Below are 16,143 nucleotides of genomic sequence, written 5' to 3' on the forward strand. Positions count from 1 at the left end.
GGAGCGGGCAGGGGGCCCAGAGCGCGGGGCTGCGGGAGCGGCCGCCTCGGTGCCAGGCTCGGGACCAGGGTCAGGCCCGGCGGCGCCCCGCAGGCACCTAACACGAGCTCGTGCTCTCGGTAGGTCTTACTCAGTCGGTCTGTAAGGTGCGTCTCCACCCGGCCTGACTTCAGAGCCCTCGGCCGACGCCTCTCCCCCGCTGAAGCCCGTCCCGCCCTGCTCCAGTCCGGGAAAACTCGCAGGAGGGTGGGTCCCGGCTGCCCTCTCGCTGCTTTTTGTGACTTGCTTTTACAGCCCAGATCACTGCCTCCTACAAAAATAGATGCATTTGGAGCTTTTCCGAGATGCAAACAGGCAGGTTTGGGACTAGGATTGGCCTAATGCGCCTCAGAGGTGGAGTAGGATGGGGCTAGAAAGGTGTAGCCTGTTTCCATGGGCTGGTGGAGGGGCTGCAGCAGGAGGGATAAAACACCTTCGTGCCAGGGGCCAAGGGCAACGCACCTTCCTCCCACCCACAAGCTACAGAAGGTCTATGCTGCGCCATCCCTGGCAGAGGCAAGGGTGGAGGTCTGGAAACGTCTCTGTCCTCATTACCTACCTGTAGAGGGAACTGCCTGAGACGCAGTGTCATGCCCCATAGCCCGGTGTGACTGGCAGGCTGGAGGCGTTTCAGGTGCCCAAATGTTTCAACCAGCTGTTCAGGGCTGAGACATCCCCTGTGAGCTCTTGGGCCCAAGAGACCCTGTGTGGCAGGAGTAGCACAGTCAGGAGTCAGCTTCTAAAACCCAGGCCAGCGGGCGAGGGGCACAGAGGCCCTGGCTGCGTGCAGAGGGAGGGATGTGCTGATTGTTTTTCCTGATGTGTCACAATCCTCAAGTTACACCTACCTGGTGCTGTGCCCTCTTGCTGCCGCTCCAGATGGCATTGCATTGGCTTCTCCAAGACTGACAGGTCCTCTGCCTGGGGCCTCTACTCCCTCGGTTACCCACTTTCTTGTCAGACAGCGCTTATCCTCAGTATCTCTCTTCAGCATTTAGTTTGTCTTGCTGTGCAGAAAGTCACCGACTCTGATATCCTCACCCCTGTGGTCTTGCAGGAGATCCTGCTCCGCGCATAGTTGGCCAGGCTGACACCTGGTCTCTGTAATCACTGTACAGCGAAGCACGCAACTTGCAGGTTCCCTTCTGCTTTTCTCCTGGCCTTGCTCTGGTCTATGTTGTCACCCCTGGATGCACTGAATGTTTCTCCCTTCCCCCAAGAATGGTATCTCTCTGGCATGGGCTGGGCAATAGAGTGAAGTAGGGGCAGGAGGTGTCCACACAAGCACTGTGCAGCTCCCACCCAGCAGTACCCAGTGCCACTGTGACCAGGAGTTTGTGAGCATGTTGAGGGGGTAAACTGTGTGACCACATGTACGAGGGAAGACAAGCCTGAGACTGAACTGGAGTGGAAGGATCAGGTGAATTAGCTCCGTTACTGACCTCAGAGGGGGTTAAAGTGGAGTGCAGGCTGGATTCCTCCAATGTTATATGAAACTCCCTTGCATGAGGAATGGGAACCCCCACACCCAACAAACACACACACCGCAAGCAGTTAGGGCAGGAGAGCCAGGCACCAAGAAGAGAGAGGCTGGAGCCAGAGCCAATACTTTGGCCAGTTCACACACCAGCCTCCCAGGGGAGGCCTCAGTAGGGGCTTTCTTTGTAATGGGGGCAGGTTGCTGATCTCCAGTCTGGCTCCATGTTTCAGTGCTGACACCCTGGAGAGTGCATCAGTGAACACAAGGGGAGAGTGATCGCTCAGAAGCATCAGCGGAGACAAGTGTGTGAGATGCACATGAGGACCCTGCTCAGAGCAGTACCAGGTCCATCACTGACAGGCCAGTCCCAATTTGTTCTTCTTCAGGAAGGGACTCTCCATCCTCCTCCTCTGGAAAGCAGGTCTGGTCACCTGTTCCTTGCCCATGGGCAGGCACCTTGGGGCTCTGGGCTGTAGGATCCTTCACAGTGGTTGTTACAAAGTTCAGATGTCCCCTAGTCATGCTTGCTCCTAGCCAAAAGGTCGAAGGCGCAAGCCTGAGGGAAAGCACACATGCAGTTCCCTGTTGCCACAGAATTGTGCAGTGGAGTTTCCCACATTTGGGAAACTTGCAGGGGTCAGCCTGCTTGGAGTGCAGTGGACAGGCAGGCCTCACACTGGGAGAACCTGCGGATCATGGCAGCAGCGCTATGGCCAGTGCAGGGGACTCTGGGATAGGACTGAGAACGAAAGGGGCTGGCTGCACCACAGGGAGAGGGTGTAACAAGGAGAGAGGGTTGGGCAGGAGGGAGCCCTTATCTGCAGGAGTACAACCTGTAGTAGACTTAGGTGGACTTACAATCAGCCTGTGGGAAGGCTGGGCCCTGACCCAGCATGCAGGGAGGACTTGGATAGAACAAATCTGCTCTGCCTGCTGCAGTAGGTCTGGCAGGCACGAGCACACTGGAGCCTGTTCCACTTCTTCCACGGGGTCAAACCAAATGTTTAATTCTCTAACTGTCCTCATCATTGGCTCCTCTGCCCATTTATCTCTCTAGCTGTTTGAGCTCCCTGCAGGTAGTCAGTGGCCACCTGCTAATGCAGTGTCCAGGACTAAACCTGATGCTTCAGGTGCAGCCATGCCTTTGCCATAGAGGGGGAGACGGAGACCATCCATGCAGTGTCATGCATGTGTTGCCTCAGAATCTAACTGGCCTTTTTGCTGCCATAGCCTTTTGTAAACTCAGTCCAAAAGGTAGATGTGCATCCAGGGTGAACTTCTTCCTGCACTCACACCCCTATATGTCATATCCATTCCCACTGGGATCTGGCAGCTCTATCTGACTTGGCAGCATCTGGGACTCTCCTATAGTCAGTGCTGGTTCTCCTCATTTGCTCCTGTAGTCAGTGTTGATTCTTCTCTCGCCGCTTCTAAGGCACGTGCCTGATGCCCAAGGCAAAGCAGCAGCCAAGACACCTTGGTCCAAGAGGCAGCATGTGTGCATGCGGGCAAATGCAGGGCTGGTGCTGGGTCAGGCAGCGACCACGTGGAACCATCCCTTCTCTGGGGGACTGATCCCAGGCAGCCGTCTGCAGGCGCATGCCCCACCAAGAGGCTTTGCTGCCTGGGAGTGTCTGAGGCAGGGAAGCAGGTCTGGCCAAGGGCGTGCTGAGCGAGCAGGCCAGGTTGGGAACTTGTTGTGCAGGCAGGGCATGTAACAACAAGCACCAGCGAGAGCGCTGGCAGGAAGGAGCTGCCGTCAGGCAGCAGGAGGTGGAGTGAGCGGCCTGCTCCTCTGACTTAAAGCAGTTGCATGCTGGAGGGGAAACTGCTCTTGGGAGACGCATGGCATGAGGGAAAGTGAGTCTCTGGGCTGCCCCAGCTCTTGGGTCTGCATGGCCGGTGGGGCCCTTTCAGTCAGCAGGTCTGTCTTTTAGGTAACATCCCTGCAGCTCCTGTGTGGAGACTTTCGCTCCTGGGCAAACCAGAGCACATTTTAGGACTGGCAAGTAATCCCCATGCTCCCAAGTGGTTCCAGTGGTTCCTTGCCCTCAGAGTTAGACTCAGACCAGGGGTCAGGAGCAGTTTTGGATTACGTTTTAGCACTTGGTGACCGTGCCGTGTGCTGCCCAGACGAGAGCTGTCTGCTTTTGGCCATCTCTTTGCCTTCAGGTCTTTGTCAACCAGTGTCATGTCATAGCTTCCCTTCCATGGGCACAGTCATAATATGGGCATCCCAGGCTCCACTCAGCCTCGTGGCACTCAGGGAGCTGAGTTAGAGGAGACTTGGACCTAGCGGAATCACTCGCCAGCACATGCACGTGAGGTGGAGGAGAGTAAGGTCGCTCCCGGACTTGCTCAGTGTGAGGTTTCCTAGAAGGATCTTGGACCAAGCAGCTGCCTCCTCCTCCTCCCGGCAGGGTTGTGACTGGGGAGTGCAGGACACCGATCTCTGTCTGCAGACAGAGGCCATCAGTGCCTCCTTGTGCTGCCGGCTGTAGACTCATGCTCTCCCTTCTCTCCCATATCGCCCCTCGTGGTCTCCTCTGGCTGTGCCAATCCCTGCACGTAAGTGCCTGGGAGCAGAGCTTCTTGGGGAAAGGCAAGTGGAAGGAGGGCCAGGCCTTCAGGGGTGGGAGTCAGCTCCTGCAACTGGTCACCCACAACTCAGGCCTTCACATCCTGCTTGTTAAATTTGCAAGCTGCACCCTCCTGCTTTCTTCTGAAGCTGCTGGCCCTCAGGCCTGGGAGGGGCCCCCACAAACATCCACAGACCATTGCTGTTCTCCTTCAAACCCTTCCTCCTTTGCTACCATGCTACACAGAAGCTTGAGGCAGCTGGTGTGTCAAGACCCCTGTTTATCAGGATGATGCAGCTCTCCTGTACAGCCCTGTCTGGCAATATACAAGGCCTGTCTCATCTTATGCTGCATGCTGTCTGGGGCAGGGACCATCTTCTGGTTCCGTGTTCATACGGTTGGTTCCTGGCACAGAGGAGCCTGTTTCATGCACTAGGATCCTGGGGGCCATGGCAGGATGATGAGCATCATTCTAGGCAATGGAATCATAGACAAGTCAGGCTGGCATTGATCTTAGGAAGTCACTTCTAGTCCAACAAGGCAGGATCATCCCTATCTAAACTATCCTGTACAAGTGTTTCTCTTACCCAGGGATTCCCATCTGTGGTGCTGCCGTGAGAGCCTTTTAAGGGTGTTGTAGAGTGCCACTCAATATTAGCACTGTGTGGTGTGTGAACACCTACACATGATTCACAGGATAAACCCAGAGATTTCAAAGAGGAATCCATAGTGTGTGTCTGAGTTCTTTGCAACAGAATTGCTCTATTATTTTTCCACAGGAAAAACAAACAAGTCAAAGCTATGAGCTGGTATCTTCAGTAGCTACTGAGCATGGGAGTGAGGGGCATGGCCTCTGAGCCAGAGCTTCCTAGACCTGAAATACTGGCAGCTGTAAGTGAGAGAGGAACAGGGGGAAAACTGTGGTCAGACCCTGTTTGCTCTTCCTTGCACCCTCTGCTCTCTGCCGCCATGTGACACAGGCCTATTTGGTGCATAAGGGACTGTGGGACAATCCCCACTAGGAAGCACTATAATCCTTAGAAGGGAGGCCACTGGGTAAGCAACAACTGATTCCTTGGGACAAATCAAAATATAACAGGGATGGGAGTGAGGTCATAGGTTTAAAACAAGAGCACCAAGAGGGGACACCCAGCAGACCACGCTGGACAGTGCTCACTGGTTCCTGAATGAGTCCAAGGAGCCATAGGACACTGCCCAATGAAACTCTGCCTGGAGATGGGATCAGATCAGGGACAGGGAAGTGGCCCCACAGTCCCCAGGGGCCCTTCCAGCCAAAGCCTCCTTCCTGGTGATGTAAATTGCTATCTTGGCTAGGGCCAAGATGAGGCTGACCAGGAGGTCCTGGGACTTGGTGGGGCTGCAGACGAGGAGTGCATGAATGAACACGTACAAGCAGGAGTGCTGCCAGGACCTCAGCAAGAGGTTCTGGAAGAGGCAGTGAAGGGGCACTGTGCCTGGTGCACTCCAGGTACCTGTATGCCAGGGTCTCCCTCTGGTTACAGAAGGGGTAGGTGGGGCATCCATGAAGTGCACCAGATACACACCTGTGGCAACAGCTCCATGGAGGAGCCATCAGCTGGGGTCCCCAGTGGCTCATGGGGTCAAGGTGGAATACAGACTTGAGGATACTAAGCAAGATGGACCTATGGTCTGATCCAGTACATGGAAGCTAATGAGGGGTGCCTTTTGTCTAAAAATGTCGAGAACCACTGATCTATCCTATGCCCAAAACCACACAAACAGCCTTGTCTCACAACTGCCCCAAAACACCAAGCCCCACCTAAGCTGCCGCAGTAAAGCAGAGGGACAAGGGCACTGCCAGCATCCTGCTGCTGCAGGGACAGGCCAGGGTTGTTAAACATGGCTCCCAGTGAAGGCAGGGGCTAGTCTTGATCCAGAACTCCTTCCCGTCCTGTGACTGCACCAGTATTTGTAACAACAGGCCTCCAGAGTCAATGGAAGGTGGAAGTAGCGTGGATTCAGTATTTGTTGTCCTGGCCCCATAAAGTGCACGTGTAGCAGTGGAAAGGGCTGCAGACCAGAGAATCTGGACTGGTGAGAGCAGAGGGAACAGCAGCAATACATCTATGAGGAAGACTGAGAAAAAATCCTGGTAACTGGGCTTTAGTGGAGGTGACATTCACATTGGGAGGCCTGCTGAATCCTTCGTGTCACAAATGCCTCATCTTTATCCTTTAGGTCCTTTGTAGGGTAGCCTCTCCCTGTGGATCAGATCCGTGACCACGCCATTGACCCCCACTCTGTTCTACCAGATGACACCAACCTCTCATGCCTGGTGAGCTCTGCCTCTCCAGCACCTTGATGCCATTACATGAGGGATGGTTCCTGTCAGGAGTCAGAAGCTTGCTCATCAAATCCTTTCTTGGAAGTTGCCTCTGCTCTGACGCCTACAAAACATTCCTGTCCTGCAGCTCTGGCAAGCTGGGGCTAGGCCGACTGTGCTGAACATGCTCCTCTTTCTGCTCCCTTGGCCCCTGGCCCACTTTTCTCTTTCATCTGCCGGTTGTCTGGTGGAGCCGAGCTTGCGAGATCTCTCTCAGACAGGGGCTGACTTGCTTGTGCGGTATCTAAGCCAGTGATTCTTAACCAGGGGGCTGGGGCACCCAGGGGTGTCACAAAATCCTTTGAAGCGTGCCACAGGGTGCTGCTCAATACTTGCACTGTTTGGTGTGCAAACCCCCATGCATGATTCGCAAGATGAACCCAGAGAATTCAGATAAGAATCCATTCATATAGGAAAACATTCGGACTGCTGTGGTCATTCTGAATTCTTTGCAACAGAAGAATTGCTGTATTTTGTCTGTATTCAAAAAACAAGTGAAAGCTAAGAATCACGATTGTCCAAGGGGTGCCTTGGGTCTAGCAGTCTAAAAGGTTAGACTGTCTCCAGTCTAAAAAGGTTGAGAACCGCTGACCTAAGCCAATGCAGTCCTGATCTTCAATGGGTCTGGTGTTGCTACAGTAGTAGAAACCATGAACAGCAACACATACATGTAAGAGGTTGGGGGGAATGACCCAGTTGTCACTGTGGGTGGCTCAGTGACAGAAGAGCTCAGAACAGCGAGCCACTTATAGAAAGGGATTATTATGCTTCCATGGGATGCTGTCATTTGGGATGCAGTGCTCAGTTCTGTGTCATTCCATCTTGGAGAGGATGCAGCGAAGAGTGGGTTCAGAGACTGCCTGATAATGATTAATAGCTTGGAGAGTTTGGAACTGCTAAGTTTAGAAGGACCAGAACAGCCAGAAGCACAAGGGGACAATTGAGTAAATACCGGCTGGAGACATTACAGAAGCAAAGGAGGGTCCCTCACAATGTGGAAAATTGATCCAGATGACACCAGTAAACAGGCAGCATGTGGGGAACCTTGGGGACAATTCCTCGAAATTGCACCCAGAGCAAGAAGCCTGCAGAAGAAGAAATACTAGTCAATTTAGCACTGCTCTTCTTGAGAGTCACCAGCCTCACCTGGGGTTTCTGAAATGTCTGGGAACAATGGGGCTGAGCTGTTAGTAAAAGCGTGCATTAATAAAGTAGCCAGCCTTCCAGAAGACTGGAGAGTGGTTGATGTGCTGATGTTAAAAAAGGGCTCTAGGACTGAACCAGGAAAGCCTGACATCTGTGCATGACAAATGGGCTGAAATGACAAAACACCTAGAAGGTCTTGACAAGATAAAGCCTAACCAGCCAGATTTCTGCAATGGAAACGTGTCTCACTAATTAATACAGAGCCATGTGTTTGAAATGTGATGACCTGTGATATACGGGGCATTCAGCTTTACCTAATGGTCTTTCCTGATCTTAACTTTCTGATTCTTTTTTAACAATCTTTCAACATAGCAATAAGATAGTGAATAACAGAGAATTAGTTGTTGATGTTATATTTTCAAAAGGTCTTTGAACAAGATCTTGCAAGAGTTTACTAAAGAAACCAAGTAGTCATGGAGCAAGGTATTTATTGTCTTGATTCAAAAGCACAAAACAAGTAGAAATAAATAATCAATATTCACTAGGGAAGAATTTAACAAGATGCCCTGGTTCCATGCAAAGACAAAAATTCTAACAATCAGGAAAAGGGGGAACGTGCTGCAAAGAGCGGAGCATGAAAACAACAGAGCTTTTTGTACTTACTCTAAGTCCAGAGAGGATTGTGAGAAATGTCACAGGAAACTAACCAATCAAGGTGGAGGCATTGTGGTGGTCGCTGAAGTCCTATGGTGACAAGGACAAAGTAAAACATGCTCGAACAAAAACCTGAATGTCTTGTAGGCTTCACAGGATTCCAGATGAACATTATCAGCTCAGAAAAAAGGGATCTGGAAGTCATTGCAACATAAGAACAAGGCGGTATTCCTTAAAACTGGTAGGCAGTACATACAAAAGCGGTAAGAGAAAATACATTTTTCTGCATAACTTTTAATTAGAATCATAGAAAAACAAGGCTTAATTTTGTCCAAGTCCCTGCTCAAGGCAGGAGCATTACCATAGTAAGTTGTTGAGGTCAAAAGAAAACAGAGCAAGAGGCAAAGAGTAAGCAAGAATATCCAGGGTTCTTTTAGTTAACACACAAGTAATTTGGGAAGACACATTTGTGTATCATTAGATTGCTAAGTCTGATCTTTAGTGTAACACAGGCCATAGGATTTTGTTGTGTTTCCTTTATATTGAGCCCAAAAGCTGTGTTTCACTAAAGCTTATCTTCCAGAAAGGGGTCCAGTCTTGTTTAGAGGATATTAAGGTTAGCAAATCTACCAGTCTGTCTGGTAGCTTGTGCCAGTGCTTAGTTATACTCATTGTTAAAACTCTGACCCTTATTTCTAACTTGAATTTGTCTGACTTTGGCTCCCAGCCATTGATTCTTGTCCTGCTACTCTGTTAAAATAAAGAGTCCTTTGTTACCTGGCACTTTTTAGGCTGTTTTATGTATACCTTCTCCATATTTCCAACTTCCTTCTAAAAATATTAACATTGCAATCCTCATGTTACTTGACAAATTCTGAAGAAATATATTGAATACTTTCCACAAATACAAGAAAAGGGGACAGAAAATGCCTAACTCATGTTGTAGTAGTGTTGCAGTAATAGTGTAGCCACAATGGTCCAGGGAAAATGTGAGGCAGGGATTTTTGGGAGTGATGTCTTTTATTGGACCAGCTATGTAGTTGGGCAGGATGTAGACAGACTTTCTGGCTACCAAGTAGCTTTCCTCACATCTGAGAAAAAAGCAGACACCGCTTGAGCTAAATAGCAAATGGAACAAAGGCTGGTGTAAAACTCAATCTGTAAATAAAAATGGGATAAAAGAAACACGATCCGGTAGCTAAGAGACGAGAGAGAGGCAGTCAAAAGGAGAATCTAAGTGGAAGAGCAAGACCATTCAAGAGGGTCATTATTACCTGTAGAGTGCAAAGAGAGTAACGGGGATCAGATAGACTGTAATGAGCCATAAAGTAAATGCTTGTGGAAAGTTCCTAGTTCTGGGTGCCCAGTTAGCAAATTAATTTTTCTTCCCAAGTCTGTCTTTTGAAGGTGTCAGAAAGGGAGTGATGATTCTGTGAAAGATGTTCTCCTATCTGTGTTCATGTCTCTCTTTCCCCTTTATCTTTTTCTGTGATTGGAAGAAAACTATACTCCAGAATGAAGTTTCACACACTGTTTCCTTGAGAGGATGTGGTGCACTGGATGAGATGTACCACATCCTGGGATAGACGTGTAGGATCCGTGACTTATGATGGTTTCACTGGGGGGTGTTAACTGTGGTAGCAGAACAAAGGAGTTGACAGGTTTCATGTTTATTGTTAAGGCCAGGTTGTATCCCGCTTGGTGCCTGTTGGTTAGCAAGGAGTTTGCTTCCGATGATGAGTTGCGCCCTAACTTGCACTGATTGTTAAGTGCAGAAAGTTGTGAGGAAAGGTACAGGCACCAGGAAAATCTATGGCTGGCAGGATTAAGGACACTTCCTTCTATTTAAGTCAGATCAAAAGCAAACCTATTAATGGAATAGGCCAATTTTGAGTTGGAAATTGTTAATGATGTAGAAAAGGTGGGAGTGTTTGATAAATGCTTCTATTTTGGTTTGGAAAAGAGCAGGATGATGTCATCCTCCTGCTTTACTCCAACTTAGTGAGGTTGCAGCTGGAGTACTGTGTCCAGTTTTGGGCCCCCACTTCGGGAGGGATGTGGATAAGCTTAGGAGAGTCCAGAGGAAAGCCACGCATATGATCAAAGGCCAAGAGAACAAGCCTTACAGGGGAGAGGCTGAGGGACATGGGACTTCAGCCTGGCGAAGAGAAGGCTCAGCGGGGACTTGGTGGCTGCCTATAAGTATATAAGGGGGTGTACACCAGGATCTGGGATAACAGTTGTTTGCCAGGGCTCCCCAAGGGATAACTAGGTCTAACGGCCACAAACTTCTAGAAGGCTGATTCACACTCGATATAAGGAAAAACTTCTTTACAGTCCAAATGTCTGGAACAGACTTCCCCCCCCCAGAGGTGGTGCAAGCACCTACTCTGGACTCATTCAAAAGACATTTGGATGTTTATCTTCCTGGGCTCATCTGATCCCTGCAGACTTTCTGCCTCTGGCAGGGGGGCTGGATTTGATGATCTCACAAGCTCCCTTCCAGCCCCTAATGTCTATGAAATCTATTAAATCTATGCATTCATATCACATTGGAGGCTAACATATATGTTACAGGGTAAATGTGTGTCCATCAACCTGGTTCATGGGAGGTAGGTCCTGTCAAATGAGCCAGTTGTCTTTATTGATCTCATTACAGGTCTAGCTGATAAATGCAGCTGTGTTGATATACCAGGAGGCTGATTTCTCCTTGGCCAAGGCTTGACTAATAAAAAGCATTTTAATACACCTATGTTTGGAAACCAAGAATGCAGGCTGGGAGACTGTCCACAGAGTGGACATACTGTCTGGGTGGGAGCCTGTCTTAAACAGTGAGCTAAAGAAAGGTTTGGGGTGTTGTGCAGATAACTGCTGGTTGTAAGCTTTCAGTACCAGTAGGGAAATGAACCGTCCCTGTACACAACAGTGCTCTGTATCCACTAGACTAGAATATGCTGTATCAACACTTCAAGATGAATGGAAACACTCAAATGAGTTGTGACTCTTCTTTGAACAGTTATCCGGAGGAGAAATCAAGCCTCGCAGTGTGAGACTGAAGGAGCTCAAGCCATTCAAGGTATCAAGGAGTAGGCTGAGCTGGGACTTGATCATTGTGTTCAGGTACTCACACAAGGAGCTTTCCAGCCTTGCTGACAAAGTCATAATCAGATCCAATAGCTGGAAGCTGAAGTTAGATTAATTTGAATCTTAAAATAAGATGTAATTTCATAGCTGTCAGGGTAACTGAACATTGGAAGTTTACGAGAGAAAATGGTTGACTCACCATTGCTTAGAGTCTTTACAAGATTAGATATCTTCTAAAATGTGTGCGTTCACTAGCTTCTCCTGCCTGTGTGTACATGGGGCTTGGGGGCCAGACTGGATGGTTGGGTGGCTGGTTTTTGGCTTTGGAACTGACAAATTCCCTTCTTTATCGCTTATCACAGTGGACCTTGGAAAGAACAGGGATGTCTGTATCGCCTTCATCAGGCTCAAGACACTTGTAGTTCTGCATTAAGACAATAATGATAAAAATCTCATGCTTCAGGGTTCACCCTGAAGGGCCAAGAAGGAGTTCTACTTCTTCCCTGCCCCCCTCCCCGACAATTGGCTAGATATAATCTGAGTTTGTTTTTCTTTCTCCCCTGCTTTCTTCTGGAGCATCAGAAATCAGCTGTGGCTGGAGATGCAATAGGTAGGTGGGATGTGAAGCTAGTGAGTCAGTGCTCTGAGCTAGTGTGGAGAATCTTTTTTTCTTCAATGCCTAAATAGTGTCTTGCTCATATGCCTATGTTTAAATCAGTTGTGAGATCTGGGGTGGGGAAAGTTTCCCGGAGGTTAGATGGATATCCCCAGGTTCTTGCTATTCTTTGCAGTGTGGGGAATGGCTTGCCTGCTGGGATCATCTGATCATCTGGCCCAGCCTCCTGCCCAGATGCAGCATTTGCCATCCTTAGGCCCTCCCAGGGAGATGCCTATCCCGATTCTGCCTTGGAGGTTTTCATGATCTCACATCTTCCCTGGGAAGCTTGTTCCACTGTCCCATCATTCATAAATTAGGAATTGTCACCTTTGATTGGATCTAAATCTGCTTTGCTGCAATTTAAACCTATTATCTTGTAACCTGCTCTCTGTTGTAAGGGAGAATAATATTCCTGTCGTCTTCATGGCAGTCTTTCAAGGATTTGAACATGCAGGAAAGAACTTTCACTGGGACATTTCTACCTTTCATGAAAGGAGTTACAAAATGATGTAGACAAAGTGTAGCGTGCCATTAGCAGAGAACAGGAGGAGCTCAAGTGTCATCAGTATCTGAGGCTCTGCAGTGTAAGGAACCTGGTGAGCTGAGATCTATTTACATTTGCTGTAGAGAAAGCCAGATGAACTGCTGTGTAAACATGCCTCACCTAATCAGCTTCCTGGTTTCAGGGCCTCAATGCCGATGACAGTTGGGCTCCTCCTATTTTCTGCTAGTGGCACACTATAGTTTACACAGAAAGAAGAAGCAGGCACAGTATTAGCTACAGAAATGTTTCCTTGCTAGAATAAAACAGCTGGAGATCTTCAACAGTTTCTTGCCAGTACTAGATTAACAATGGCACGAGTTGGGCCAGATGGGAAAAGCAATGGGAAAACCATTAATGTAAAACTTTATAAAATCTCAACTCTCAGCACACCCACTGTTCACTCTGCTGCTGTGTTTTATTGCTTATGCTGGCACCCTCTTTTAGTACTTATGCAGGAAATGAACTTTGACTGGGATATGTCTGCCTTCTATGAAAGGAGTTACATGGTCATGTAGAGCAGTGCTTCTCAAAGTGGTGGTCCGCGGAGCGGTGCCAGTCCGCGAGCCACCTGTCGCTGGTCCTCAGCGAGTTGCCAGGAAAGAAAGAAAGATCTTTTCAGAAGCATAACACTGATATGTCATAGCGCCATGTTCGTACGTTCCAACACTCCAGGTGATGTCACGTCGTGCGAGGTGAGGAAAGAGAAAGAAACAGCCGGTCGCGCATTTGTGTAGTGCTGTTACACGCAGTTGCTGCCACCAGCTGAACCGGGGACCGGGCCCTGGCCCATTGGAAAAAAAATTGCCAGTCCACCACATCAGATAGTTTGAGAAGCACTGCTGTAGTCGTTTATCACGTGAGCTCCAGCTGACCAAACCTGGGACCGAGCATCTGCTGCTGATTACAGCAGGAGCTGCGGTGAGCAACATCTCTGGGCTGAGTCCATACAGACTGCCCAGCTGTGATCCTCTAGCTCTGTCCCTGGGCCAGATGCTCTGGTGCAGATTGGTGTCACATTATTGTTTCCAGAATTAACATTTTGGGCTTGATTTCCCTACCGCTCATGCACGTTCTGAGCAGCAGATCGCTGGCCAAAGTGGAGTTCTCCATTTACACCAGTGGAAAACTTTAAACTGATTGGAAGCCCCCCACCCCCTCCCCATTTCCCTGGCTGGTAGAGCAACTCATTCTTCAGCTAAGCCAGAATCTCTGTGTTTGTGGGTGAATGAGATTGCCAAACAGTCAGACTTCAACAGGACAGCCTTTTGCAGGGATCTTTCTCTCCCCAGATGTTGTTTTTTGGGAGCTTAAACTCTCTCACAAGACCACAGGTAAAGTCCAGATGGAGTAGAAGATCTGTAGTACATACCTGCCCTTGTCTGCAGTCATGCCAGGCTCTGGCACTTTGTCATGGGAACAAATGAGGAGCTGGAGAATGAAAGGGAAGACGTTCTACACACCCTCTGCTAGAAACGTTGACATTGGGCCCCTGAGAGAGGCAGATAACTGTCCCAGGCTTCTACCTCAGTGTCTCAGCTGAAGTCCACACTTATCCACCAAATGCTTCCCAGAAAAGCCCAGAAATAAATGAACTCCCCGCTCCCTCCCCCCTTAATCCAGGTTTTGTGCTGCTCTCTCCTTGCTACTGTGATCTCAAAAAGTAACTGTGAATAGGTAGTAACTAGAAGCAGTTATGCCTAAGGACCTTCCCAAGTAGGGGGTAAGGAAGTGTCAGCAGTAAGTGGTGTGCTTTTGTCCTCATGTGACGTACAGCGATGCCCACCACTGCCAGGTTTGGTGGGTTGATTGCAAATCTGAGCCTCCAAGATCAAGTCTGAAACAGATTCTTGAGCACTGCAGTTCTGAGGACGTTTTTCCTGACAGGCCCAACCATGGGGCGAGATCAGGAGACCTGCTGAGTTATTGGGATTAAAAGTGCAGCCAGCGCACTAGCAATATAGACCCAGCTAAACTCTTTAAGAAGCTGGTCAGGAGAAAGGCCTTGTGAGACTTGCGGAAAGCTGCACCCCGTCTGTGGACTCTGCATTCCAACGCTTGGGTCTTGCCTGTTACCTTGCTGGGGCGGTGCAGGGCTCTGCTTGCTCACGGGCATGAGATCAGCTCGTGCACGCATTGGATAACAGGGGTTAGCAGTGTTCTAGGCTGCAGTCAACCTTCTGCCCATATTTCTGAGCCAAGTCGCTGATAAGAGCAACAGCCTGGTTTGCACAATCAGCCCCTTGCAAAGCTGCAGGCAGGGCCTAGAGGCTTTGGTTCACAGGCGGTTGTTAAGGGTTTTCAGTTTCCCTGCAAGCAGAACAGGACACGTTTTCTACCCTCGCTCGTCTGCCTGATGAAGCCTTGAGTTAAAGTTCCAAGCTTCCTAATTGCATCTCTCTAATGAGAGCCAAGACAGCACTCTGGGCTCACCTGCATTAGAACAGTACGTGTTAACCCTTCAGTTTCTGGTAGAGCAATTTTTCACCATTGCTACTAAATTGACACCATGCAGAATATAAAGGAAGGCAGACACTTTACCAGATGTCTTGCAGATTAAGTCAGACAGAAGAATTCCAGGTTCATAGGGTGAAAAACCCAAACTCCAGACGCTATTTTGGATGGAGGATGGAGACACTGGTATCAGTCCAGTTAAACCCAACTAAAACCTCTCCATTCTGAACTCTCCTTCCAGTTTGAGCCAGTCACTTGCCAAGGGACAGCTGATTTTGATTTACCCCTGAGCGTTCTGTTCAGGATCAGCTGGCATGTGCAGAGCAGCATTTCAGAAGTGTTCTTGTTTAAAAGTGTTTCTGTTTTGCTTTTGTTCTTGTTCTTTGTCCTCTGTATTACATAAGCTTGATATCAGCCTGCTGAAAATGTATTAATCCATTAAAAGCATAACCCAGGGATTACAGATCAGGGGCTTTCCCTCACTGTCTACAGATCACAGGCTATTAGACATGGGGGGAGCTGTCCCCATTGCAAGTCTTGATGTGTGCCTGCCTCTGCCCTGGGAGGATTCAGGCGTCTGAGGAGAGTGCCCTCAGGACTGGGGAGACCCGGGGGGGGGGGGGGCCCGGGCGGAAGAGCCCCCCGGGTCGGGGGAACCCCGGGGGGGGGGGGAGCCCAGGCTGCGGAGGATGATGGAGGGCAGGGGCAGCACTTCAGGTCCAGGTGGGGCAGGGCCTGCTGTGCTCCCTGCTCTAGGCGCTGTGCTGCAAGGCCTGGCTCAGGCTGGTCTGGCTCGTCCACCTTGGCTCTGCCCTGTGAGCCCGGCCAGGCCGCGATGCAGGTTCTCCAGGCGTGTCAATCCGTCAGAGCTTCCCTGCTCCCGTCTGGTGAAATCCAGCCCAGGTGTTGGGTGCTGCCCTCGGGATCGGTTTTCACAGGTAGAGGGGAGCCTGGGAGCGGGGCTTCCCCGCTTGCTGGCTCCTCCTGCACCTCCTGCTGCCGAGGGAGTCTGCCCTACCCAGGGATCTCCGCCTGGCCATAACGCTCCTTCCTGCTCTGCTCCGGGCCGGCCGGAGGCAGCCACCCAGACCAGCTCCAGGCCGACTCCCTGCTGCCATGCCTGCTCCCTGGTTGCTCGGGGGC

The 16,143-nt window shown here is 49.9% G+C and overlaps 1 protein-coding gene across 2 annotated transcripts in view; it reads left to right on the forward strand.

The window, feature by feature from the left end:
- The first annotated feature begins 132 nt into the window (after positions 1 to 132).
- FAM83H (family with sequence similarity 83 member H) overlaps positions 133 to 16,143 on the forward strand; it is a 29,054-nt gene continuing 13,043 nt past the window's right edge. The window contains exon 1 of one of the 2 annotated variants that reach the window (XM_006030137.3): positions 133 to 246. The gene's annotated coding sequence lies outside the window, so the exon portion shown is untranslated. Of the gene's footprint in view, positions 247 to 8,334; positions 8,527 to 16,143 lie in introns of those variants that run through there. The other variant, XM_025211717.1, reaches the window with a different exon arrangement.

Source organism: Alligator sinensis, unplaced genomic scaffold (genome assembly GCF_000455745.1).
Source record: "Alligator sinensis unplaced genomic scaffold, ASM45574v1 scaffold1029_1, whole genome shotgun sequence".
Lineage (NCBI taxonomy): Eukaryota > Metazoa > Chordata > Crocodylia > Alligatoridae > Alligator > Alligator sinensis.